The sequence below is a fragment of the Macaca mulatta genome, chromosome 20 (assembly GCF_049350105.2).
Source record: "Macaca mulatta isolate MMU2019108-1 chromosome 20, T2T-MMU8v2.0, whole genome shotgun sequence".
NCBI lineage: Eukaryota > Metazoa > Chordata > Mammalia > Primates > Cercopithecidae > Macaca > Macaca mulatta.
Window position 1 is genome coordinate 78,326,044 of NC_133425.1, and position 27,635 is coordinate 78,353,678.

The 27,635-nt window shown below is 42.0% G+C and overlaps 1 protein-coding gene and 1 long non-coding RNA gene across 13 annotated transcripts in view; one reads left to right on the top strand and one right to left on the bottom strand.

Moving 5' to 3' along the window:
* CDH13 (cadherin 13) overlaps positions 1-27,635 on the top strand; it is a 1,167,676-nt gene that overhangs the window by 329,031 nt on the left and 811,010 nt on the right.
* LOC144338266 (uncharacterized) overlaps positions 1-27,635 on the bottom strand; it is a 36,474-nt gene that overhangs the window by 1,839 nt on the left and 7,000 nt on the right. The gene's annotated exons all lie outside the window — the stretch shown is intronic.

The following is a 27,635-nucleotide window of genomic DNA, read 5'->3' on the forward strand; positions in this document are numbered from 1 at the left end:
TTTAGGTGATTTTGAATAATGTTGCTATGAAAATGTGCCTATAAGCTTTGGTGTGGATGTGCATCTACCTAGGAGTAGAATTCCTAGGTTATCAGCAACTCTATTTTTAACCTTCTGAGGAACTGCCAGATTCTTTTTCCAGGCAGTCTTAGAGTTTATTGATGATTTTAATTTGCTGTTTAATTAAGCAAGATGCCTGCCTCACACTGTTTGGCAAAGGAGAAAAATCACCATCAGGCGCTTGGAAAGATAGATTTCCAGGATTCCTAAAACATTCAAGAAGGATGTTATTGGTACATTATCAGAGTCGAGTAGATCCTGGATTTTAATGCCTGTACTTGCTTTTTACTTATAAATGATTAATACTTTTGCTTTATAATTATCCATTTAGTTTATGATTATGGGTTGTCTGGTTAACCCTACTGGGTGTAGTGATGCATGCTTTCATCAAAAACATTTTTGGCCTGCAATTTCTAAGTAGCTAGATTTTAAAGCATATACAGGTGGCAGTTCATTCAACATGCATTCGTTTTTGTTTTTATTTGGCACCTGCTGTGAGTCAGTCACTGTGTTAGGTGCTATGAATAAAGTCAGGGGACAAAAACCAGATACAATTGCATTAGAGAAAAATAAACTTTGAAGGAAACTGCACTAGAAGACACAGCATTTAGTAATTGCTGGGATTCTCTCCATCACAAGCAGCTACTGCATTCCTATCATTCACCCTGAATCTAAGGCAAGCTCTGCTCACAAATGCCACACAAGGAAGAAGTGGAAAACATCTTCTCCGGGAGGGGCTTGCAGTGTAAATATAGAGACAAAGAATGCCTTAGGTGTGTCCTCCACCTAGCATAATCAAATACTACTATGAAATATGCAAAAGTCTGTGTCATCACTGACATTCAGTCTTGGATTTATTCTTTTTTTTAACTCTGTGTACTAGACACTGCCTCTTGGATGTCCCATAGCTCATCAAACTACACAAGTGCAAAGTTAAACTCTATCTCCCCATGAACCTCCACCCTCAACCCACCCCCAAACATTTTTTCCACTGTATGCTTTTTATTTTAGCAAATCAAGGGTGCTACTCACCGTGCTGTTGCCAAAACCACAAACATGGGCATGATTTTTGGTATTTCTGCAGGCTTCTCTCACCTATCCACCAGTCAGGCAGGTCTTCATCATTTAACCTTCTACTTCTCTCTTGACAGATTTGCTTCTCTCTGTCCTCATTCATCCTAGATCTAAACCACCATTATCTCTTGCTTGCAACCTTTTCTTCCTAATTCTAGTCTTTACTCTCTAATTTCTGCTCCAAATGGCAGCTGAAGGATTATTTTCAAGCTCAGATGTATCCTTCCCCACCCTTTGGAACTCCTGATGTATCATCCTTATCCCCAGGTTTAAGTCCATTTTCTTTAACACATCAGAGCCTTGTTCCAAATGGCAGATGAAGGATTATTTTCAAGCTCAGGTGTATCCTGTCACACCCTTTGGAATGCCTCATGGATCATCCATATCCCCAGGTTTAAGTCCATTTTCTTTAACACATCAGAGCCTTGCTCCAAATGGCAGCTGAAGGATTATTTTGAAGCTCAGGTGTATCCTTCCACACCCTTTGGAACTCCTCTTGGATCGTCATCACCCCCAGGTTTAAGTCCATTTTCTTTAACACAGCAGAGCCTGTCCTTCATGACCCAGCCCCTGAGGACTTCTCTGATTTCATTTTTACCCAATCCCTTACCAGATGTTTATGTTGAGCAGAGCCAAGTCAAATCTCTTTCTAACCCTAGAATGTGGCAGGTTCTTTCACACTGGAAAGTTTGCATAGAATGAGCTTTAAAAAGTACTTTTTCAATAGCTTGTGTCTCAGTGGATTTCTATTAGTTAAGATATGGGTTTGGATGCCATAGTAAAGATTCAAATGTCAGTGGCTTCAATAAGATAGATGCATATTACTCTCTCAAGTGATGATTCAGGCAGGAGCAGTTCTAGATTGACGTGGTGGCCCCACTGTGTCACTTAGAGACGAAGTGGAGGCAGGGATGGAGAGACATAAATCTGTCTGAGAGATGTATAGGAAGCTGAATCTTTAAAACCTGGCTTCCCTCGTATTTTGTGGCATTTGTGGAATATAGCCTGTGTCCTCATGGCCCCAGGCAACTCACCACCACATCCACATCTTATCCCAGTCAGTGGGGAAGGGGAAAGGGGAACCATATTCCTTCTCTTGAAATACACAAGTGGAAAGTTGCATCTACCACCTCTCCTCATATCTTCTTGGCCAACTGTTGACCATATGATGAAATCTAGCTGCAAGGAAAATCGGGAGATATTGGTCTTTCTTTGGGGGACAAACAGAAGTTTCTGGTAATTATTTTACGTAAAACTAATCCGAAGAAATAAGTACATTTTCCTTCCAGACATGGCAATCCTGGCAGGGTTGGGGTCATTGGAATCACACCACTTTTTGCTAACTAAACAAATTTTCAAGTCAACAATGTCAGATATTGGAAATTCAAGATAGATAAAGGCCACTAGTATGTTGGCAATAGCATGCCCTCTTTACAAATAAAATTTAGAGAAGTCATGGGCCTCCCGAGTACCCATAACATGTACATGCCCCGCCTGCTATCTTCTGAATCCACCCTCTGTGCTGAACAAATGTGCAGGGCAGTATACTTTGGTGATTAAGAACAGCAGCTTGGACTCAGAAAGGTTTGTATGTGTAATCACTTATTAATGTGATATTTACAAATTCCCTAAGTTTCCTGAGCTTTATTTTCCCACAAGGATGTTATATGCATTAAGTGGGATAGTATCTAGAAATTGCCTAGGAAATGCCTGGCCATTGATGAGCATTTAATAAACGATCTCTAGTATTAGTTACTACAATTAATATTTCTTAAACTGTTTCCAGTATGACTAGTTATTGCTTCTTTTGGAGACACGATAGCTGGAAAATGTGCACTCATAATTTTGTCAATGTTTATTTCTTCATAAGGCAAGACAAAAGGAGTCCAGTGGAAAACTCCTCTTCACTTTGTTCTTAATCTACCTGGCCTAAGATATTCACACTTGTCTGAGAGGTGGCAGAGGTGGATGAGGGACCACAGCTCTGTCTTTCTCTTAGTAAACTCACAGATTAGTAACTAAGTACTCAGAATCTGCTGTGTGCCATACCTAACCTAAAATCCCAATTCTACCCATTTCTGGCTGTCAGATCTTGGAAAAGATTCTTGACCTCTCTTAGCACCAACCTCTGCTTCTAAAAATGACAATAACTTGAATACCTACTTAACAATTTTCCTGGGAGGAATAGCTGAGATGCTTCACATAAAAGTACTTAAAAGAGTATCTGATATATCGTTCATGCTTGATAAATATGAGCTGACTTAAATTCCCCCATTTAAGCATGAATTTCAGCAGAGGCAGTAGGGATAGAAAGGAGAGGCTGCAGTGAAGAAAAATTTAGAAGGCATAATGGAAAGGGCCTAGTGATGATCCAGTGTCAGGGAGATGGACTGGATAGAAATGTAGCAAATTATCCTCAACAATTTGATGATTTGATAGAATGGTTCACCAAGATGGAAAACGCAGTAGGGGAGGAGAGGGCTTGAGAGGAAGACTATGAGTACAATGTTAGGCGTGGTCAAGTTGAGTGGTCAAGGGATTCACACATGGAGATATTAAACAGGCATCAGATAGCCAGGTCTGAAGCTCTGTAGAGAAGACTAAGTTCAAAACATCCGTTTAGGAGTCACTTGACCCAGGAGTCACCAGCCACAGGTCACAGGCTCCATTGTCTTCAGGGACCAGTAGCAGTCAGGTGAAAAGCAGGAAGGAGAGATGGTTAACTTGGGGCCAACAATGCAATGCATGCCCTGCCTGAAGGCCTTCAAGTGCATTCACCTGGGTGAACGAGCACATCTTAGGTGTACTCAGCCTGAGGTATGAATGGAACCTTCCGCCTGGGAAGATGTTAAAGTGGTTATGAACCAATGAAATCTACCCCCAAGGTTTTCCTGGTGCAAAAAGAGAAGACTGAAGATCAAATGTACAATGTTCTGCAGTGTTGCTGAAGTCTACATCAGACAGTATTTTGGCGAGGAACAAGGCTTCCCCAGCAGTGTTCATGATCTGACAGCTGTAACCAATACCTGACATTCCCCCTTTTGGATATAAATAATTATCTTTCACAGTTATGGCACATACACAACAAGAAAATTTCCCCTGTTATTTGGAAAGCCTCTACTTTACAATTCATGTTTACCTTCCAAATATTTTCTACATTTCAAAGTCATGTTTTGTTTAAAAAGATGACAGACACAGGAAAGCATTGGTGATGGCAATATAATTAACGGACATTCATTTCACTCAAACTTGCATGGTGATTTTTGAGGGGGGGGGTACTGGGAAATGATGTTTTGCCTCCTGTATTAGTTTTCTGTTTCTTCTGTAACAATTTACAACAAACTTTGTGGCTTAAAGCAACCCATGTATGTCTGGATGGCTTTGGTTCCTTTCTGAGGCCCAAGGGAGAATCTACTTTCTTCCCTCTCCCAGTTTCTAGAGGCTCACAGCCCCTTCCTTCATCTCCAAAGCCACAAAAGTTGCATCTCTCCAGCCATTTTCTGAGTCGTTACATCTCCTTTGCACTCTTTTCCACCTGTGTTTCTACTTTTCAGGACCCTTGTGATTGCATTGTGTTCACCTGGGTAAGTTAGGCGCCTCTTCTTATGTTAAGGTCAGCTGATTAATCCACATTCCACCTGCAAAGGTTCTATTTGCTATGTAAGTTTGTAAGTTCTTTTATATCTCTGAGTAGTATTGCATGGCATGGATGTACCATACGGTTGTTGTTGTTGTTTTTAACTATCTAGTTGCTGAAAGACATCTGGTTCGCTTCCAGTTTTAGCATTTATGAGTAAGGCAGCTATGCACAATTGTGTACTGATTTTTCTTTTAATGGAAGTTTTCTTTCTCTGAGATGAATTCGCCCAAAAGTGCAATGTCTGGGTTATATAACTGCATGTTTTGTTTGACTTAAGAAAAAAAAACATTGCTAAACTGTTTTCCAGAGTGGCTATACCATTTTAGATTCTATTGAAGAGTTTTGAGCAGTAAGGTGATGCAATCCTATTTATGTTTCAAAAACATTCTCTGGATGATGGATCAAGAATGCCAGTAGGGAGGGCAAATTCAGGAGCAGGGAGATCAGAAGGGAGCCTCTGCCATGGTTCAGGTGAGAGATGAGAGAGAGAGTCATAGCATGGGTGGGTATGGTTGAGATGAGATGATGAGAAGCAGTAGGATAAGGGACATATATTGATGATATAATTGACGGTTGCTGCTGAATTGTTTGTAGAAATTGGGAGAAAGGATTCAAGGAGGATTTCTATGGTTTGGGCTTGAGGATGGTGGTTCGTGGTGTACCTATTTGTCTTGATAATGGGAGGACAGGTATGGGAGATGACATGAGAAAGACATGAGTGCCTGTTAAATTCTACAGTGGAAACCTTGGGTGGGTGTTTAGAAATAAGAGTCTGGAGCCAAGGGGAGATGTGGGAAGCTGGAGAGAAAGTGAAAAAGGACAGTGTCTATAAATATGCCCAGTGCAAAGCATGGCATAATCACAGGCAAAAGCTATCCACTCAATCTCAAGAACAATCTTTTTTCACTTTCTGGGTTTCACAAAATGGCACCTTGAGTTTCCATTTCAATATAGCAGGTACAGTAATCACAAGAATGTGCAAAGCAGAAACAAAGAGCAATGCGCACCCAAGTCTCACAGAGGCTCATTTCTGATATGTTTTGGGGAAGTTCTTTGTATAAGCACATCATAGAGAAGGTTTTGTCTTTCATTTGTCCATAGCAAAGTCGTAATGTTTCTTTAATCTTTTAAAAAAATAATCATTATTAACATAAACAAGTCTATTGTGATTTTTAATTCTAGGAAGAATTCCATACAAATCGTTTTTAGTACACATATTTCTGTTTTATATTGTGATTTGGAGGGTTTAAAAGGGTAATACAAAATATGGATAGTTTTTTCATTGCTGGAACGTTCCACATTGGATTCTGCCTTGGCAATGAATCCCGTGAGCTACAGTTGAGGCCAAAGCAGATGCTCCATTTCTATGGATCTATCACTAGCCACATGACTCTGCAACTGCCACTGCCTCCCCACATCCCCTGAGCTGTCGCCAGCACAGAGCCGCTGAGTCCAACTCAGGCTTCATCCCAGCTCACATTCCACCTTCCCCACAAGGACACCAAGGCCCAGAGATGAAATGGGACTTCCCACCAGAAGTCAATGAGGAGACAGGGTAGCCAGGCCTAACACCCAGGCCTTTGGCTTACAGCTGCCCTTCTTTTTCCCAGGTGCCCACCTCAGAGGCCATCCTTGGAAAAGGGAACGCCACTAACGTATGGTTCTGAGGAAGCGGAGAAGAGAAAGGAAGTAACATGTTCTTCTTTTCTTTTCTTTTTTTTTTTTTTTTTTTGAGACGGAGTCTCGCTCTGTTGCCCAGGCTGGAGTGCAGTGGCGCGATCTCGGCTCACTGCAAGCTCCGCCTCCCGGGTTCCCGCCATTCTCCTGCCTCAGCCTCCCGAGTAGCTGGGACTACAGGCGCCGCCACCTCGCCCGGCTAGTTTTTTGTATTTTTAGTGGAGACGGGGTTTCATTGTGTTAGCCAGGATGGTCTCGATCTCCTGACCTCGTGATCCGCCCGTCTCGGCCTCCCAAAGTGCTGGGATTACAGGCTTGAGCCACCGCGCCCGGCCTCTTCTTTTCTTTAGGCTTCTTTCCACTGGGTAAATCTTCTCAATACATAATAAAATGAAGGCCCCGAATGATTTGCAAAAGAGTTGAAATGAGCTTAGCCCCTACTGTCTTTATCAGCAATTCACAGTCTTTTGTCCATGAGAATAAGCAGGGGACTTAAAAAAACAAAACAAAACAAAACACACACTACCGATACTTGGGCCTTACCCCAGACTAACTAAATTAGATCCTCTAGGATGGACTCTGTTCTCAGTATTTTTCAAAGTTACCCATGCTATTCCAACATACAGCCAGGAATGAGAACAAACTGGTCTATGGTACTGTGCTAATTGACCCTGTCTTTGGTTCTCAACTGGGGGTGATTTTGCCTCTGCAGAGGATAAAAGTCAAAGTCTAGAGACTTTTGGTTGTCACAGCTGGGATGGGGGGGGCTGCCATTGGCATCTAGTGGGTAGAGGTCAGTGATGCTTTTCAGCCTCCTGCAATGCACTAGACAGCCTCCACCACAAAGAATTATCTGGCCCCAACCATCAATAGTGCCAAGGTAGAGAAACCCTGGTTTAATGGAAGCCCTGGGAAACACCCCTTTCCTGGGTGTAAATCCATGGTAAAATAACATGGATGCTATGACATGTGGCCCGCTGGAAGACACCCATGTCAAATCCCAGGGACCAGTGAATGTGAGCTTATTTGGAAACAGCCTTTGCGGAGGTAATTAAGTTGAGGATCTTGAGATCAAATAATCCTGGATTATCTGAGTGTATCCTAAATTGAATTTCAAGTGGCCTTGTAAGAGTCATGGAGGAAAACAGATACACAGGGGAGAGGGTGATATGACCATAGAGGCAGAAATTACAGCAATATGGCACCAAGCCAAGGATTCCCAGATCCACCAGGAGATGGATGAAGCAACGAAGGATCCTTTTCTAGAGACTTCCAAAAAAGCCTGGTCCTGCTGACACCTTGATTTAGGTCTTCTGGCCTCCAGAGGTATGAGAGAATAAATCACTATTGTTTTTTTGCCACAAGGTTTGTAGTAATTTGGTACGGCAGCAATAGGTAACTGATACAGATGCCTGTGCCTTTGGTTGCAAAATTCACCAAAGCAAATTAGGAGAGATTGGGTCCATGAGAAGGGATAGGATGCATGCAACTCATAAGGCCAAAGACGGACAGGAGTTGGGGTTAGGAAGATCTAGAAGAGAATCTGACAAAGATGCAGGTGAAACTCTGAACCCTGGCCAGGGCAAGGAAGTCGTGAAGCCTGAGCAACACACCCAGTGATGATTCTTCTGTCCACATTTCATTTCTGAAAACTGGTTGTTTCATTATATTTTTTGGTTTTTCAGATCTCAAGGTGTCAGTATCTTGTAACAGTACTGAGCTTGATTCGATGTGAAATGCAAGACATGTGAAATAGAAACAAACTTAAACTTTTAATAATTTCATTTACTAATGGTCACTAATGACCTAAAACCCAAGACACATATCTTTTAAAAAATTAGATTAGGGAAATGATATATAAGCAAAATAATAATTTAGGAAAATGTGTAATTATTTTTCTTTCTTTTGTAAAAGTTCCTTGTAATTAACAAATGATCATTTGTGTATTTTTCTAGTAACACCTAAAACTTTCTGATCTTTATCCCTGTAGCCAACATGTATAATGTTAAAGAAATAGGCTGGGTATGGTAGCTCACATCTGTAATCCCAGCACTTTGGGAGGCTGAGGCGGGTGGATCACTTGAAGTCAGGAGTTCGAGACCAGCCTGGCCAACATGGTGAAACCCCATCTCTACTAAAAATACAAAAAAAAATTGCCAGATGTGGTGGCAGGCACCTGTAATCCCAGCTACTCGGGAGGCTGAGACAGGAGAGTTGCTTGAACCTGAGAGGCAGAGGTTGTGGTGAGCCAAGAATGCACATTTGCACTCCAGCCTGGGTGACAAGAGTGAAACTCCATCTCAAAAAAATAAAAAAAAGAAAAAGAAAACAAAAAAGAAAATAAAAGAAATAACTGGAAAGAAAGTACCAGCAAGGAATATCCTTTCTCAATACCTCTTACATGATTCCTGTCCCCTGTGTCCTATGGTTTCACCCCATCACATCCTCACACACTCCCCTCTAACTTCACGTTTTAGATGAGTCTGTTTCCTCTTACATTTTCTCATAGTCTGTCTTCCCCTTATATAACTGTAATTATATAACGAATTTTATAATGATTTATTTAAACCTGACTTCCCCAATAGGAAGCATGCTCCATGGGGACAGAGTTCATATCTGCTTTGTATTTGCCCCCTAAATCCTGAACACCTGGTACAATTCCCAGTGCACAGTAAGCAGTCTGTAAAGCTAGATGATTACTCTGTATGTGTTAGTGACATGCATGAGGTTCCCATTTCCCCTTGAGGTGGGAAGCCCAGAGGAACAGCATTTTCCTGCCTGACTTCTGAAGCCCTGTCCTCATGCTCCTACGGGAGCAATGGCAAGGGCACTGGAAAGCCAGGTCGGAGAACAGAGACCCCCAGCCTGCTCTCACAGTTGGACTCAGCAATGCAACATCAGCGGCTCCTTTGTGGGAGTCCCACACGCCGCTGTTCACACAGAGAACACCAGTGCCCGGTGGAGCTGCGGGCTTTTGAGACCCCCCGAGTCGCTTTGTGTGCTCAATGCCATGACTCTGGATTTGTACAATATGACCCTCAAACATTGGAACAGGAACACGGGCCAAAGAGAAAAAGGAGTGAAGATCACTGAGATCTCATAAATCCATAGCAGGCCTGCTCTGTATTAAGAAAGCCATCTAAATGGTGGAGCTCCATAAAAGAGAGGCATAGGCTAATGTAATTTCCTTGAAGTCCCCTATAAAGCATTTTACTCTGTAATACAGCTACATTTATGAAATGGTTTTATCTTGAAAGATCCCAAAGGGCTTACTAGACTGAAAAGGAAAATATCAAGTATACAGCATTTCAAAACACCATCAATGTACTTCGGTGATAATGATTGGGGATTCTGTGACAGCAGGTAGCCCTCTTAGAAAGCAGACAGTGGCTTATCCCATTAAACCTCCAGGGAGAAGTAAAGAGAAAGAGAGAGGAGGTAATTGTCCACATTGGATAAGGGCCACACAGGCTTTCTTTATTAATAAAGGCCGTGGCTTTTTTCCATCCACCATGTGGATTTAAGTGGGTGAGCTTTATCAACATCATTCTCCTTATTTGAAATAAAAGACAGACACCAACTTATAACACTTCTTCATAAAGGGACTGAGAAAATATATGTAAAGCTTCCAGGGGTTAATAGAGGTCAGGTGTAGCCAGCGTAATTTAGAAGTTGTGCGTTTTAAAAAGTAAAATATAACCTACAGTTATAAAACATATCCAACAGGAAAAAATATCATTTCCCACCCAGATTTTACTGAATCCATTCCTGTCAAAATGACTGATCCTGGGTTTTGTTCTTCCTTGTTTCTGTCCTGGTTAGGACATGGTGGCACTAACTTTTAGTGCCTTAGTGGAGAATATAGGGGAATGGCTGGCAGGGGTGAAAAGTCCTTCTTGATTATCTTTCAAGAATATCACCCCACACTGGGAGCGAAGAAGGATGGTGGAAGCACCAGGTGACGTAAGTTTAGCAGTCACTGTGTGCTGTCAAAGAAAGCAGTCTGAGACTTCAAAGTAAATAAAAAGTAGCTCCCCTTTCTTCAGAAATGTTAAAACTGATCCACTCTGTAACCTGGAATAGTGTTTTCTCACATTCCCTCTGCATTTTCTCTCATTCCACTTCTGCTTCCAGCCCAAACCCCTCACCTGTCTCTTTTTCCCACCAGAAAGTACTCCTCATCTTTTTACTAATACTTTGTTTCTTCCCTCCCCACATGATCTCTCCAAAGCCTGGGAACTGAGCTAGCAAAGAGAATGCTCTTCTGAGCTACAGCTGAGCAAGTAGCCACTTTGGAAAAGACAAAGATGCTAAGTTTTTAGTTTGGTTTTATTCTCATTTAAGTTTTCTATGGAGTATTTTTGTGTGTGTGTGACTTAATCTTTGGATGAAACTATCAATGTACATTTCTTCTAATTTTATTTTTCAAATATTCCATTGCAAACATACTTAGCATTTGTAATTGAATACTGATAAGTTTATTTATTTATTCATTTATTTATTTTTTTTTTTGAGATGGAGTCTCAGTCTGCCACCGAGGTTGGAGTACAGTGGTGTGATCTTGGCTCACTGCAACCTCTGCCTCCAGGTTCAAGGGATTCTCCTGCCATGCCCCATATTATTTTTTTAATTTTTAGTAGTAACAGGGTTTCACCCTGTTGGTCAGGCTGGTCTCGAACTACTGACCTCAAGTGATCTGCTCGCCTCGGTCTCCCAAAGTGCTGGGATTACAGGCATGAGTCACTGTTCCCGGCCAGTAAACTTTATTTTATTTTAAAACCTATTTTAGAGTATTAGCCCCCTGGTTTACATTGTCTTCCTTGCATACATCACACCCATAGGGAGGAGTATTTTAAAGACAAAGTTGGAATCTGGTAGCATAGCTGCCCAGTGGAGAAAAGTGCACATGTAAAGCCTGAGTTATTCAGGGCATGAAAACATCCCTATCAACCAATCAGTGAACAAGTCTACCAAGCATCTTGGCGAGCCTCAGAGGTACCTTGGCAGGCAGTCTCAGGCATTGTGCAGCACTGTGTAAAATTTTACTCATAGTAACTGCATTGTCTTTACATAAACCTGAGAAGTAGATACTATTTTTCCTATTTTATTAATGAGAAAACTGAGGCTCAGAGAGGCTAGATAACATATTTAAGGTCACAACTGCCAGTCAGTCTGGGCTCAAACATTCCAATCCAGATTGGTCTGATTCTAGAGCCTTTGTTCTGTAAATCTGTCTTCTATAATATACAGGGTTTTTATTTTTAACCTTTTATTTTGAAATGAATTCAGACTTACAGGAAAGTTGCAAAAATAATGCAGGTAATTCCTTTATACTTTTAGTACAAATTTTCAAATGTTAACATATTATCACGTTTACTTAATTATTCCTCCCTCCCCCAACTATTTAAGAGAAAATTGCAGACTCGATGCCCCTTTTCCCCTCATCTTCAGTGTGTTATTTCCCGAAAACAAGGATTTTTTTTCTCTTTCATAGAATCACAGAACAACGATCAAATCAGAAAATTAATACTATTAAAAATTATCTAATCAACACGCTTTATTTGGATTTATCCAATTACCACACTAATTTTTTTAATTGCAAAAAAAAAATTTTGTCCAGGATCTAATCCAGGATTTAATATTGCCTCAGATCTCATTTCTCTTTAGATTCCTTTAATCTGGAAAAGTTCTTCAGCTCTGTTCTGTCTTTCATGACCATGACATAGTTTAAGATTATAGGTTGGTTATTTTGTTCAGTGTCTCCCAAGATTCGATCCAGGTTAAAGACACCGCTGGAAAGAAAGTACAAGCAAGGAACTTCCTTTCTCAACACCTAAATAATCTCTGCCACCCTCCCCCACATGGCTTTACCCCATCACATCCTCACAAACTCCCCTCTACCTCCACATTTTAGGTGAGTCTATTTCCTCTAACATTTTCTCATAGTCTGCCCTCCCTTTGTAGCTCTAATCACAACTTTAATTGTATAACAAATTCTGTAATGATTTATTTAAACCTGACATCCCCATGAGGGTGTATGCTCCATAGGACTGAGTTCATACCTGCTTCATATTTGCACCCTGAATCCTCAACACCTAGTACAATTCCCAGTGCACAGAAGCAGTCCGTAAAGCTAGATGATTACTCGGTATGTGTTAGTGAAATGCATGAAGTACCCATTTCCCTTTGGCATGGGAAGCCAACAGGAACGGCATTTTCCTGCCTTACAATTCTGAAGTCCTTGAACTCACACTCCTACGGGAGTGATGGCAAGGCCATTGGAAAGCCACGTCAGAGAACAGAGACCCCCCCAGCCTGCCCTCACAGTTGGTCCCAGCAGTTGTTGCATTTGTGGCAACATCATGGCAGTATTGTGTCCTTCTCAGTGCTTCATATCAGGCAGCATGTAGCAGGCTTTTGTGTTGTTACTGATGACATTAACTTGGATCACTTACTTAAGGTGGTGTCTGCCAGGTTTCTCCTATATGAATTTAATTTTTCCTCCTTTATAACCAACAAGTGTCTTGGAAGGAGGTATTTCCAGACTACACAAATACTTTGTTTCTTTTTGTATTTTCAGCCACTGATTCTAGGCTTCATTGATAATTTTTGCCCCCCACCCCAACAAAAAAATTTTACCATTATGGTTACCAAATGGTGATTCTCTAATGGCATGGGTCCTTCTACATTTATTTGTTGGCATTCTATTTTAAGGAAAAGCTCCCCCCAACTTATTAATTTATTTCCAATTTTAAAAGTTTTATACTATGGTTTTATGGATTCTTTTTTTATTCTGTAGGGTAACAATCTGTTGCTACCCTTATTTATTCTTGTGCTCCAATTGTCTACAATTTGTCCAGTGGGAGGCCTAACGTGCAGTTTTTATACTCAAGTATCCTAGCACATCAACTTTTATTGCTTCACTTAAAATCTGCCACCCTCCACCTTCATGTACTGCATCCTTTATCTAGAAAATGTGTAATTTTCCAAGAAGGCCTCAGACCCAGTGGTCCAGTTACTGTCTGTTCTTGCTGACTAACTCTTGAAATAAGAATTTTTTTTAAAGTTGGTAGTAGGGATGAAGGGGGTTAAGTGACAATTCTCCTGAGAAGCCGTATTCATGGCCCTGCCAGTGGCTCGGAGGCACAAGGAGGTAAACTGAAATCTTTCCTGAACCCTTCATGCGTTTTGATTTCTCTCTTCTTTTTAACACACTCCAGTGTAATTCCCTCCATTATCCTGAAAACATGGATTTAGACTCCAGACCCATCTCTCCTTCTGTGAAGCCATCCTCCCTGCCCCACGCAGGCAGCATGAATTATTCTCTTCTTGGCAGCTCTAGAAGCCCCAGTATAGGCTTTTGTTATAGCATCAGTCATATGGTGTTATAACTATTTTTGACACTCTGCTCCCTTCACTAGGCCGTGAGCCTTTCACAAATAGGTTCTTACATATATCTACGTTAAGTAATAATAAGGATTACAGTTCACACCTGTAATCCCAGCACTATGGGAGGCTGAGAGGGGAGGATTGCTTGAGCTCAAGAGTTCAAGACAAGCCTGGACAACATGGCAAAATCCAATCTCTACAAAATATACAAAAATTAGCTGGGCATGGTAATCCCAGCTACTCAGGAGGCTGAGACAGAAGAATCACTTGAACCCTGGAGGCAGAAGTTGCAGTAAGCCAAGATCGCACCACTGCACTCCAGCCTGGGCAACAGAATAAGACTCTGTCTCAAACAAAAAATAAATAATAAACATTTTTGATTATTTAAAATGTGTTAGAATCTATATCTAGGTCATTGTGTAAACCAAAGGCCAGCAAACTTTCCTGCAAAGGGCCAGGTAGGCTTTGTAGATGATACAGTTTCTCTTATAACTAGTAAACTCTGTTACTGTATATCTAATGGCCCTATACACAATACATAAAAGAATGAATGTGGCTGTGTTTCAACAGAACTTTATTCATATAAATAGACGTAGGGCTGAATTTTACCCTAGGGCTATCATTTGCTGACCCCTGATCTCTCCCACCTCAAGGTCTTCTTATTACCTGAATACCTGCCTTAGGAAATCCCTCATTTTCTCTGGCTATTTTCTGCATATTCTTTCTTTTTTTAAGCAGCTTCCTAGCTTCTCTCTGGAAGAGTGTAAAGATAATGGGGCTAGCCCATAGTTTCTCAACCTGGGCAATACTGACAATTTGAATGAGGTAGTCTTTTGTTCTGAGGGGGTACCTTATAGAATGTTAGCAGCATCCCTGGCCTCTACCCACTGGATGCCACTAGTACCACTCCAGTCATGACAATCAAAATGTCTTGGCCGGGTGCAGTGGCTCACACCTGTAATCCTAGCACTTTGGGAGGCCGAGGTGGGCAGATCATGAGGTCAGGAGATCAAGACCATCCTGGCTAACATGGTGAAACCCCGTCTCTACTAAAAAAATACAAAAAATTAGCCAGGCATGGTGGCAGATGCCTGTATTCCCAGCCATTCGGGAGACTGAGGCAGAAGAATGGTGTGAACCTGGGAGGCAGAGCTTGCAGTGAGCCGAGATCGTGCCACTGCACCTCCAGGCTGGACTGCAGAGCAAGACTCCGTCTCAAAAAAAAAAAAAAAAAAAAAAAATTACCCCTGGTTGAGGAGCATCAGGCTAGTCCCTGCACAAAATATTTTTAAATTTTTCTTTAGTTCTTTAAGAGCCTTCCAGGTGAGGGAATGGACTGCCACAGCCAGAAACAAGATGACTGGTAAACTCTTCTCTCCTGGAAACTTCTTCCTAATATGGCACTATTTTGTCAGAAAGTCCATTTCTACACCTCTCTTAATACTCCAGTTAGTATTTCTCTTTTTTAATTATACTTTAAGTTCTGGGGTGCATATGCAGAACATGCGGGTTTGTTACATAGGTACACATGTGTTATGGTGGTTTGCTGCATCCATCAATCCGTCATCTACATTAGGTATTTCTCCTAACGCTATCCCTCCCCTAGACCTCCACCCACTGACAGAGCCCGGTATGTGATGTTCCCCTTCCTGTGTCCATGTGTTCTCACTGTTCAACCCCCACTAAGGAGTGAGAACATGTGGTATTTGGTTTTCTGTTCTTGTGTTAGTTTACTGAGAATGATGGTTTCCAGCTTCATCCATGATCCTGCAAAAGACATGAACTCATCCTTTTTTATGGCTGCATAGTATTCCATGGTATATGTGTGCCACATTTTCTTTATCCAGTCTATCACTGATGGGCATTTTGGTTGGTTTCAAGTCTTTGCTATTGTGAACGGTGCATATTCTTAAGGACTCAGCTTAAGCCTTTCTTGTTTGAGTGTAAGGTAGAGCTCCTTGATCTGTATAATAGATTAAGTTCCAGTGCTGTATTTACCAAAGTCCCCTCTATTATTTCCCTATTAGAGCATTCTTTAGTATTAACTATAATGACTATAATGACTTACTTTACCTTTGAAATTTTAGTAAAATTATTGCAAGAGCATTTGTTTACCTTCCAATGCCCAGTGCCTCAGTACTTACTCAGAGTGTAGGCATGTTTAAAATATTTGTTGAATGTATAAATAAATTTTTCAAAGGCTTTCACATAGACCAGCTTACAAAATCCCTAGGAGACACTGTAGATGCTCCGCCTATATCCCTTCTTTTTACCATTCTAGGGCATACTGGCCTAATTTACTTGTAGGAGAACAAACACATTGTGAGAACAGCCAGGCCTCAACCAAAGACCAACAGGAGCAGGTGTATAAATACCCCAACTCTCTCACCCTTTGAATGTGATGACTCTAAGGCTTATGTTTTAAACTGGCTTCCATAATTCACCAGCAGGATTCAGTTTTAGTTATCCACATTGACAGTTGACTTGATAACAGCCCTTTTGTTGGCCGCTTTCCCTACCTTATCTCATTTCCTAGTCTCACTGTCACTCTCATTCCTATTTTCTTATTCTCATGTAGTGCTCCCATCACCTTCCACATAAACCTCACACACTTGAATCTTTGTTGCAGGGTCTGCTCCTAGGACAGCAAAGCATAAGGTTTCCAGCAACCCTATGACATGTATATCATCACCTGTATTTTTAAAAGAAGTGCAGGGTGGAGATATTAAGGCCATCTACTAAGTGCATCGAAGAATAGGCATCTAACCCAGACCTCTGACTCCAAACTCTGGACATAATCCAGTTCACCCTGTTGTTTCTACCAGGTATTCAACTAGTGTGCATTAAATGACAAGATAGCTGGATGTAGTTCTGATATAAACTCTTCCCAAATTCAACCTTGAATTCAAATGGTTTCATTCTAGTCATAGTATGGTACCAAATAGATAAGTCTGTTTAGATAAGAATTAAATGTAAAAAAAACACAAACATTTAAGTTAGTTGGATTGTTTCCCCTTAAGTGCCTGTGCCCCTTAAATGCTACCTTTTCCTGCTCCTATTTGAGGAGGGAAGTATCTTTTGAATCCCAGACTTGCAGGGATGGATTCTGCATGGCCAACAACCCTGTTTGCAGTGATTACTCTGCTCAGAGGAGGGTGAGCTGTGTGGGGAGCCTCTTCAGCTACTTGAGGCACTAACCCTCTATCCCAGGAAGTCCCATTATTGCTGGGCCCTGCCATAAGCTTATTTGTATTTCACAGCAACTGGCACGTATGTGCCAGATATGCACAGATGGATTTTTATCAGAAGAGAGTCTACCCAGGTGAAGCAGTGTAGGGTGAGGCTAAATCCCAAAACTGAAATCTGGGGACACTGATTAGGCACAGGTCAGGACCAGGGGTTAAAACCATGTGGGAAACAGACCAATAGAATGGAGGAAAACAGTCCCTGAGAAGGACCCTATGACAGAGATCTGCTATAGAGAAATGGCCTGGAAAGACCAAGCATACCTTTCAGTAGAGAGTCTGGGTGTGAGAGCTGTGTTTAGGTGAGAAGCAGAGAATGATTGAAAGGTAAGACAAGAGAAAATATTTCCTTTTGTTCATTCCATTTCTGCAGAGGCTCTTGTATTTCTGAGTTTCCATTTTGAAAGTCAGACAGCCCAGCATCTCATCTATTCTCTAGCAGAATAACACGCTGTGTTAGCTGAGTCTCCAGAACCAGTTGTTGCTAGCCATGGGACCTGGGGAAGTTATTTCACCTGTGAGTACCTCACTTCCCTCCCATGCAAAGTGCAGTAGTAACAGCCCTTCCATACTAGAGTAGTTGGGACTGAAAATGCATAACTCCATGTGAATTGCCAAGGATAGTGCCTGTCACGTGGTAAGCATTTAATACACGGTAGCTGTTTTTAATATTATGTGTGGTAGATTGGCACCATTCCATGAATCCAAGCCATTTGGGCATGATAACTGAACTGGTTGTCAAAGTAAGAATCAGCCTTGTGTTTAAAACCACTGAGAAAGAGCTTGTCAAACTCTTAGCTGAAATCTGTATAAAATATCTACTACAGGTCTCTACCTTTTTACCATTTAAGGTCCATAAAGGAAACCAGGTCACTCAGGCACAACGTGATTTTAATGAACCCTTGTAGGTGTCTAAAGAATCACCACTTTATTTTTCTTTTAAACGTTCAAAACCATTGCTTTAATGATCTGTTCTGGAGTCTTGACCCAGAACAATGTCAGTCTCATTACAGAATCTCAGAATTTACTGCCACCTTTTGAAATATTTGGAGATACTTTCTATCCTCTGTCTCAGCATTTCTGCCACTCTTTTGGATTGGATTTATTTAGAACAATTAAATGCTGTCTTACAATCTCTTTATCCAACTTGGGGTTTCTTTTCCCTTCTACCAATGTTCATTCTGCATTTTTATTCTGATGCTCATTTTTCTTGGCATTTTGTCTGGAGAAGTTAGAAGCAGAACAGATGCTCAGAAGGTCTGCATCCATCCTCTTTGCCGTCCTTCTCCTTTGCTCACCTGCAAGACTCAGGCTTTATGATTCAACTTTCTGTTCCAAACATAGCTTTAAAGCCCATTTGGGTGTCCTTAGAAATTTTTCTAAGTGTCAGCTCATGTGAGACACCCGCTCCAGATGTCTTGTTTCCCCACTGTTCACTGTTCAAGTTAACCAAACACATATTAGGCACCTACTGTGAGGCAGGCATTGCGCTGCTCTTGAAAGATACAAAGGAAAACAAGATGTTGTCCCTGCTTTCAAGGAGCTCACATAAAGCTAGAAATGCAAACATACCGACACAAGACAGTGTGCAAGAATCCTGTTAAAGACCTGTCCCCACTGAACCGTGCCCCTCTACCTGGAGGCTTCAGCGGGTCAAGGATGGCTTCACGGAAGGGATGATACTTGAACAAGACTTATTTTTATTCCTTTTTATTCTTCTATCCCATAACATTTCCTTTTCTAGTCTCCTAGGCAGCTATCACCAAGGTGTCCAAACATGTCTTTTTGCTTATACAGTATTCATGCAAAGTGCATGTCGCAATTTTGTACTTAGCTGTTTCATTGATGTAAATGATCCTGTGTCACATACTCACACATCTTATTCTGTTTTTTGCTTTCCCTCTCTAATAATTTTTTTTTTTTTTTAACAGAGTTGCCCTCTGTTGCCCAGGCTGGAGTGCAGTAATGTGATCTCAGCTCACTGCAACCTCCACCTCCTGGATTCAAGTGATTCTCCTGCCTCAGCCTCCCAAGTAGTCCCCGGGATTACATGTGCCTGCCACCATCCCCAGCTAACTTTTTTATTTGTTTTTGTATTTTTAGTAGAGACTGGGTTTCACCAGTCTTTACCAGTCTCTACTTGGCTAGGCTAGTTTTGAACTCCTGACCTCAAGTGATCCGCCCGCCTCAGCCTCACAAAGTGCTAGGATTACAGGTGTGAGCCACCACGCCCGGCCTAAGCATTCTTTCTAAGATGCATTCACGTCAGGGTGTAAACCTCTAGGTTGTTACTTCCATTCACTGTGTGTCCTTGCATCTTCCACATCCTTCACTTTTCCATTATCTCCACGTAGAATGCCTATGTTGTCTCTGGTTCCTAACACCCTGAATAACTCCAGCAATACCCTTTACGATTCACTTGCAAATGGGTGTGAGAGGTTCCCTGGCTTATATATACCTAGGAATGGAATTTCTGGATCTCAGATATGACAGGCAGAATAATGACCCCAACGATATCCACATTCTAATCCCCAGAAACTGCAAATGTGTGACCTTGGGTGGCAAAAGGGACTTTGCAGATGGAATTAGATTAAAATTTCTGAGATTGAGAGATTATCGTGGACTATCTAAGTGGGCCCAGTATAATCACAAGGCTCCTTATAAGAAAAAAGAGGAGGCAGAAGACCCAGAGTTGGAGAGAGACTAAAAGATGCTCTATTGCTGTCTTTGAAGATAGAGGAAGGGACCAGGAGTCAAGGAAAGTGGGCAGCATGTAGAACATGTGAAACAAAAGGGAAGCAGATTTGTCCCTAGAGCCTCCAAGAGTCTCTATGTCAGACTTTTGACCTCCAGGACTATAAAATAATACATTTGTGTTGCTTTAAACCATTAAGTTCCTGGGGATTTGTTACAGTAGCCACAGGAAGACCACACATAAACTACGCCCAGACTGACTTTGACGTAATGGGCACTGGGTCAGTCTCAGAACAGCTGTCCAGGCCCACATTTCTGATAGCTGCCCATGAAGTCCTCACATCCACAGGCCTGGCATCACTTGGCCCAACTAATCTTTCTGATTTCTTTTAGTCCGATGTGTATAAAGCATAAACAAGGCTTAAATAAAGAGTCAGAATTCCTTCCAATCAGGTAGGGTGGTTGAGGTGAGATGCAGGGTGGCCTTAGGGCCCTGGCTGCTGTGGTTGGATGGTCTGGTCTTCGGGAGAGGATGCGCAAATCATTAGGAAACCCAAGATGAGGCTCCCAAGGGGCTGCATGGAGAGTAAGTGGAGACAAAACCAGTGGTCCTCGTGAGGACATAGGACTGTGTGGGCTCCATGGAAGAGAGAGCCCCAGACAGTGGCAGGCAGTGTGGGGTCATGGTCGTAGTCAGGCCTGGGTGTCAGTCACAGTTCTGCAGCTGCCGTGTGACCCTAAGCACGCTCTTAACCTCTCTGATCCTCGGCGTCCTCCTTCCTATGACAGGGATAATAATACTGCCTGACTCATAGGACTGCCATGTGGCTTATGTGAGATCATGCATGTAAAGCCCTTAATACAGTGAATGGTATAGAGTTGGCACCCAATAAATAATCATCATAATGATACTATTCTTATCAGCATAATAATTATAATAATAATTACAGTTTCTTACATTCCTCAACTCAGAAGACAGAAAATTTGATATTTTTCTTGTAATATACAGGATGCATTGCTGACCTTGCTCTTCTATCTGAAGAATAAAGTACCACAATCAGTTTTCACATATTTACATGAAAAGGCCTTTATATATTATTTTCAAGGAAATCTTCCCCTCCTTAACCACTCCCCTTGTCTATACCCCCATCCCTGAAAAACAGGGGTTTCCTTTTAGGGCTTTTCACAGCATAATGCAGTTGAATACAACTTATTTTACTGACATCTCTCCTCCAAGCTCTCTCCCCCAGCACTTTCCGGGACTAAATAATGCACGAAGGGAGAGAATAACAGGGGTTGCATAAACGATAGAAAACAGCACAGTAAGGATTCTGTGTTGTGAAGAGATGAAAGCCCCTGGTCAGAAGGCCAGTAACAAAGCAAAGGAGAAATGCAAAGGCATTGACGAGGGAGACAAGAAAAGTATTTTTCACGATAAGATTTATGGAGAGTTAAAAAGGAGATGACTCAGGAGACAGTCAAAGAGTCTTCATTAGACAGAACTCCAGAGCAGGTACACCAGGGGGCCTGGGCTTTTGAAGGGCTGGGGCTCTGAAGAAGTGAACAAACACCAGTTCTACTTCCTGGGCCTCTGAAGCCTACTTTGACTTGCCCAGGTGGGGGCGGATTCTTCCTCCTTGGGGTCCTATGCCTCCCTCTTCCTACCTCTATTAGAGAATGTATCTCACTCAACTGTAACAGTAGATTCCTATGTCTGTTTTCTTCACTGTACTGGAGCTCCAGGCAAAAATGCATCTTAGATACTTTTCCAGTTATCTTCATGATGGATTAAAATAATAATTGTTGGTCATTTACTCTGTCCCTGTGCTAAGTGCTCCATGTGCATTAGATGAAATACACCTCAAGACAACCCCAGATACCCATTTTACAACTGTAGAAACTGAGGCAGGGGGAGGTTGAGACTTGCTTGCAGACATGCAAATGGTGAAGAATGTAGGTGAGTTTGGCACCGAGGGGTTCTAACTCCCAAATAGGGCTGTTGAGGTTCTTTTATTCCCCAAACCAAGCACAGTGCTGAGCACAAAGAAAGGACTAAGCAAGAGTTTGATTTGTGAAGAAATTATTCTGCTTGGAACTCAGCTAGCTAGCCAGGTGGTACTTGGAGTTGGGATTTCTGTTGCTCAGGCCGGGCTGCATTTGGTGCATTGCAGAAGGGGATGATGACATCATCTCCAATTGCCAAAAGACCCTGGCTTGTTCTGAGGAGAGAGCCTGGAACTCTTGGTCCATCAGTCTGGCTTTGTCCTGCCTATTATAGACAGTCTAATCACCCCCAACAAATGTTGCTAAGAAAAGGAAAACAAAAGCTATATATTTCCTCTTACAGAATTTTTATAACGACTAAATATACCTCTGGAATACACTTTACAAATTTATGCTAAAGGCTTCCACACCAATCTGGTTCCTAAGTTCCCAAAATTGAGCTCCATTTTGAGTTGCCCTTGGCCTTGCTCTCTCTGAGATTGCTAAATAGAGAGTTCCAGCATGGACCCAATGTCCTTTGTGGGCTGCAGAGCTGGACAACACTGGGATGAGTAAGGCAGCCAACCATCAGCCCTGGGAGGCACAGTGAGGGCCAGGGTATTAACCAGAAGCTTAGTAGTCATTTTATCATCAGCATTAAGTCACCCAGATGCAGAGTGATATGATTTGGCTGTGTCCCCACCCAAATCTCATCTTGAATTGTAGTTCCCATAATCCCCACGTGTAATGGGAGAAACCTAGTGGGAGGTAATTTCATTATGAGTGAGTTCTCGCAAGATGTGATGGGTTTATGTAGGGGGTTCCCCCCTTTTGCTTGGCACTTCTCCTTGCTGCCACCATGTGAAGAAGGACATGTTTGTTTCCCCATCCACCATGATTGTAAATTTCCTGAGATCTCCTAGACCTGCAGAACTGTGAGTCGGTTGAACCTCTTTCCTTTATAAATCACCCAATCTCAGGTATGTCTTTATTAGTAGCATGAAAATGGACTAATACAGTAAATTGGTACCGGCAGAGTGGAGTGCTGCTATAAGGATACCCCAAAATGTGGAAGTGACTTTGGAACAGGGTAACAAGCAGAGGTGGGCACAGTTTTGAGGGCTCATAAGAAGACAGGAAAATGTGGGAAATGTTGCAACTTCCTAGAGACCTGGAGGGCTCAGAAGACAGGAAGATGTGGGAGTTTGAAACTTTCTAGAGACTTGTTGAATGTCTTTGACCAAAATGCTGATAGTGATATGGACAATGAAGCCCAGGTTCAGGTGGTCTCAAATGCAGATGAGGAACTTGTTGGAAACTAGAGCAAAGGTGACTCTTGTTAGGCTTTAGCAAAGGGTCTGGTGGCATTTTCCCCTGCCCTAGAGATCTGTGGAACTTTGAACTGGAGAGAGATGATTTAGGGTATCTGGCAGAAGAAATCTCCAAGCAGAAAAGTTTTCAAGAGGTGACTTGGGTGCTGTTAAAAGTATTCAGTTTTATGTATTCATAAAAACACGGTTTGGAATTGGAACTTAGGTTTAAAAGGGAAGCAGAACATAAAAGTTCAGAAAATTTTCAGCCTGATGATGCAATAGAAAAGAAAAGCCCATTTTATGGGGAGAAATTCAAGCCTGTTGTAGAAATGTGCATAAGTAATGAGGAGCAAAATATTAATCACCAAGACAATGGGGAAAATGTCTCCAGGGCATGTCAGGGTTCTTCATGGTAGCCCCCCTCCCATTAGAGGCCTGGAGGCCTAGGAGGAAAAAATGGCTTTGTGGGCCAGGCCTAAGGCTCCCCTGCTTTGTGCAGCATGGGAACTTAGTGCCCTGTGTCCCAGCCACTACAGCCATAGCTAAAAGAGGCCAAGGTATAGCTCAGGTTGTGGTTTTGGTGGATGCCAGCCCCAAGTCTTGGCAGCTTCCATGTAGTGTTGAGCCTATAGGTACACCAAAGTCAAGAATTGAGGTTTGGGAACCTCTGCCTAGATTTCAGAGGATGTATGGAAACACGTGATGTCCAGGCAGAAGTTTGCTGCAGGGACGGAACACTCATGAAGAACCTCTGCTAAGGCAGTGCAGAAGGGAAATATGGGGTTGGAGCCCCCACACAGAGTCCCCACTGGGACACTGCCTAGTGGAGCTGTGAGAAGAGGGTCACCACCCTGCAGACCCCAAAATTGTAGCTCTACTGACAGCTTGCACCATGCACCTGGAAAAGCCACAGACACTCAATGCCAGACATGAAAGCAGCGAGGAGGGGGATTGTACCCTGCAAAGTCACAGGGGCAGAGCTGCCCAAGATCATGGGGGCTGAGCTGCCCAAGATCATGGGGGCCCACCTCTTGCATCATCATGCCCTGGATGTGAGACATGAAGTCAAAGGGGGTTATTTTTGAATTTTAAGGTTTAATGACTGCCCTATTTCATTGTAGACTTGCATGGGGCCTGTAGCCCCTTTGTTTTGGCCAATTTCTCCCATTTGGAGTAGGTTTATTTATCCAATGCCTGTACCCCCATTGTATCTAGGAAGTACCTAACTTGCTTTAGATTTTACAGGCTTATAGGCCTTGTCTCAGATGAGGCAATGGACTTGGAGTTTTCAGTTAATGCTGGACTGAGTTATGACTTTGGGGGACTGTCGATAGGGCACAATTGTCTTTTGAAATGTGAGGACATGGGATTTTGGAGAGTAGGGACAGAGTAATATGATTTGGCTGTGTCCTTATCCAAATTTCATCTTGAATTATAGTTCCTATAATCCCTACATGTGGTGGGAGGGACCTGGTGGGAGGTGATGGGATCATGGGGGTGGTTACCCTCATGCTGTTTTCATGATAGTGAATTCTTACGAGATCTGATGTTTCTATAAGGGACATTTCCCCCTTTTGCTCAGCACTTCTCCTTGATGCTGCCATGTGAAAAAGAATATGTTTGCTTCCCCTTCCACCATGATCATAGTTTCCTGAGGCTTCCCAAGCCATGCGGAAATGTGAGTCAATTAAACCTCTTTCTTTTATAAATTACCCAGTCTTAGGTATATCTTTATTACCAGGATGAGAACAGACTAATACACAGACCAACAAGGAGTATGTGGGGAGCCTTTTCCTGCCTTGGTTTTTTGAAAGAGGAAAACAGTAAGATCAGAGCAGATCATGGCTGAAATTGGCAGGGGGGAAGCATGGCACAGTCATTAGAAAAAAACCTGGACTTTGGAGACCATTTTAGGAAATCTTGGAATACTAGCATTGTTTGGGGCCACTTCCTTGGGTCATATTTAAGTAATATTTGCAGCAGCAAATAGATGTCATACTCAAATTTAATCATTTATGGAATATTTTATAAAGGGACAGTTTATAAATGCATAGGTGAAGTATAGGGAAACCACAAGGGGTGGCACTGCCCCCAGGGGCTAGTGATGGCAGAGACAGTTATCTGCCCTGGCTTGAAGGGTTAAGAGGAGAGGACAGAGCCCTTTCTGAACTGGAGACAGTGAGGCATGTGTGCAGAAAGCCACCTGACATGTCTGAGACCTTCCTTTGAGAGATACAGCTGGCCCTCAGTGGCCCACCAGGGAAGAAGCAAGTATAAACACCTGATTCCTTTTTTCCCTGCCTTCACTCTGTAATGAGTTTTGTCTGTTGGTCAAAACCAGAGGGTCACAGAGTGCTTTGGCTGGGTTCATAAAGACCAATCTCCAGGGACCAAAGAAAGGTGGTGAAGGGAGGAGCTGGGTAAACAGAAGCCATCCAGCCTGGTTTTTATTTATCCAGTGCTATACACAAGATGGTGCATTGAAGATGATTAAACACAACACAACTAAATCTTAGAGGACCAAATAATGTACTTTAAAACTAATGCAAATATGATTTTTGAGGGCTTATTTCATGGTAACACTGTGGGGAGCTCTTAAGTCATACATCTCTTTCAGTCCTCCCAAGAATATAGGAAGACAGGTTATGGTCTCCATGTTCTCTAGTGGAAGAAACAGACTTTAAAGACTTTGTTGACTTGTTCAAGCAAACTACCATATACAGAGTCAGAGCCCTCAAACTGTGAACTGTATCCTTTTGGGGTACCTTTGTCCCCAAGAACCTCCTTGTCTTCTCTGGCCCTCATTTTTCAACATAGTCAAGAAAATATCTGCTTGTTTCATGGCTGAGCATTCATGAGAGCCAAAAAGAAACAACAATTTATTAAAGTCTCTATGTCTGGAAGTTCTTATTGACTGCTCCCATTGTTAATTGAGTGTCTTGAAACCCTTCTGGTGCTTCATAATTAGTGCTCCAGGACAAAATATGCTGCTGCTTTTTTCTCATACCCCCAAATTTTGCCATTTCAGCACAAAGGGAGCTCGGGTGCCTCAGGAGCCCTGGCCTCCCGCGATTGGCCTGCATACATACAAATATCCATCCTAGGTGGTTTCCAAAAGGGCTCCATTTCTATGGGAATATTTTCCATTGAGCTGTTGTGAACTTTCACTTAGTCATTTAAAAATGATTCAAAAGGAGGGAAATAATAAAATTCCACTTTCCCTTTCACCAGCATATCTCAAAACTAAATTAATTATCAGCCTGTGTGAATAAAGTTTGTGTCCTGATAAATGTATTCCCTCAAGAATGCTCAATTCACCCATCCCCAGGTCTCCAGCTCACACACCGCAGTCCAATTTCAAATCCTGCTGTCTCACCCTGAATCTCCAGTCTTTAAGCCCTCTCCCTGACCCACTTCTTGGAGGGTGATATCGTAGATCACGTAAGCTGTGTGTGAATGTCTCATCATTCTCCACCCACCGCAGCAATTTTGCCCCCCTCTGCTCTCCTCCTGGGGGCAAGTGTCTTTTCTTGCTAAGCCAGTCTTCCCCCAGTGGTCCATGCAAGGAGCCTTCTCTGGCATTTGGTTCTTTCTTCTCCATCTTCTTCAGGTATTCCCCTTCCTTCTTTAGGTCAAAAAAGAAATTCATGAAAAACACCATAAAATAAAAAAAAAAAATCCATTTTCTACCTTTCTTGCAAGTGCTTTTATTTTTTTATGCATCTCTCCACATGGGATGCTCACATTCAGCCTTTGCTGCAACGTTGCCTTCCTTTTTGAATGTTCTACCCAATTTTCTCCATTAAGATAAGCCCTTCAAGAGCTACTAATGGCTTCCTAATGACCATTCACAGTGTATGCTTCTCAATCTCTTTAGCTTCCAACACTGTTGACTTTCTTCCTTTCCTACCCCAGCCTTGAAATAGGTATCACGGATGGCAAAACATTCAGTCCCACCTCTTACCTTGCTGTCTGAATGCTGTTCCTTGCCATTGGACCACTCTGGAACAGGAAGTATAGCATTCTGTTTAAGGGTATGGTATATGAAGCCATATTTCCCTGGATTAACTTCTAGCTTCAGCACTTATTAGCTAATAAGTGTATGATCTTAGGCAATTTATTAGAAAAAAGTAATCTCACTTTACCCAACTATAAAATGGAGATAATAATGCTTTGTAGGAAGGTAAATGAATTAATTCATATAAACCAATTACACAAGCTCTGTAAAATAAGAATTTATCCTTATTTTATAAATAATAATTCTTATCTCATAAATGATAAAATATTATTTATGCCAATAATATCTACAAGTTGACATTTTCCAATATTCTGCTTGTAGAACTGTATTAGGTTCCCGTTGCTGTATTAAAAAATTACCCCAAACTTAGTGACTTAAAATACCACAAATTTATTATCATACAATTCTGGAGCTCAGAAGTCCTAAAAAATCTAAAGTGTCAGCAGAGCCATAGCAGAGAATCTGCTTGTTTGCCTTTTTCCTGTATCCCTTGGCTTAGGGACTCTTCCTCCATGTTCAAAGCTGAATTTCCATGGTTTCAA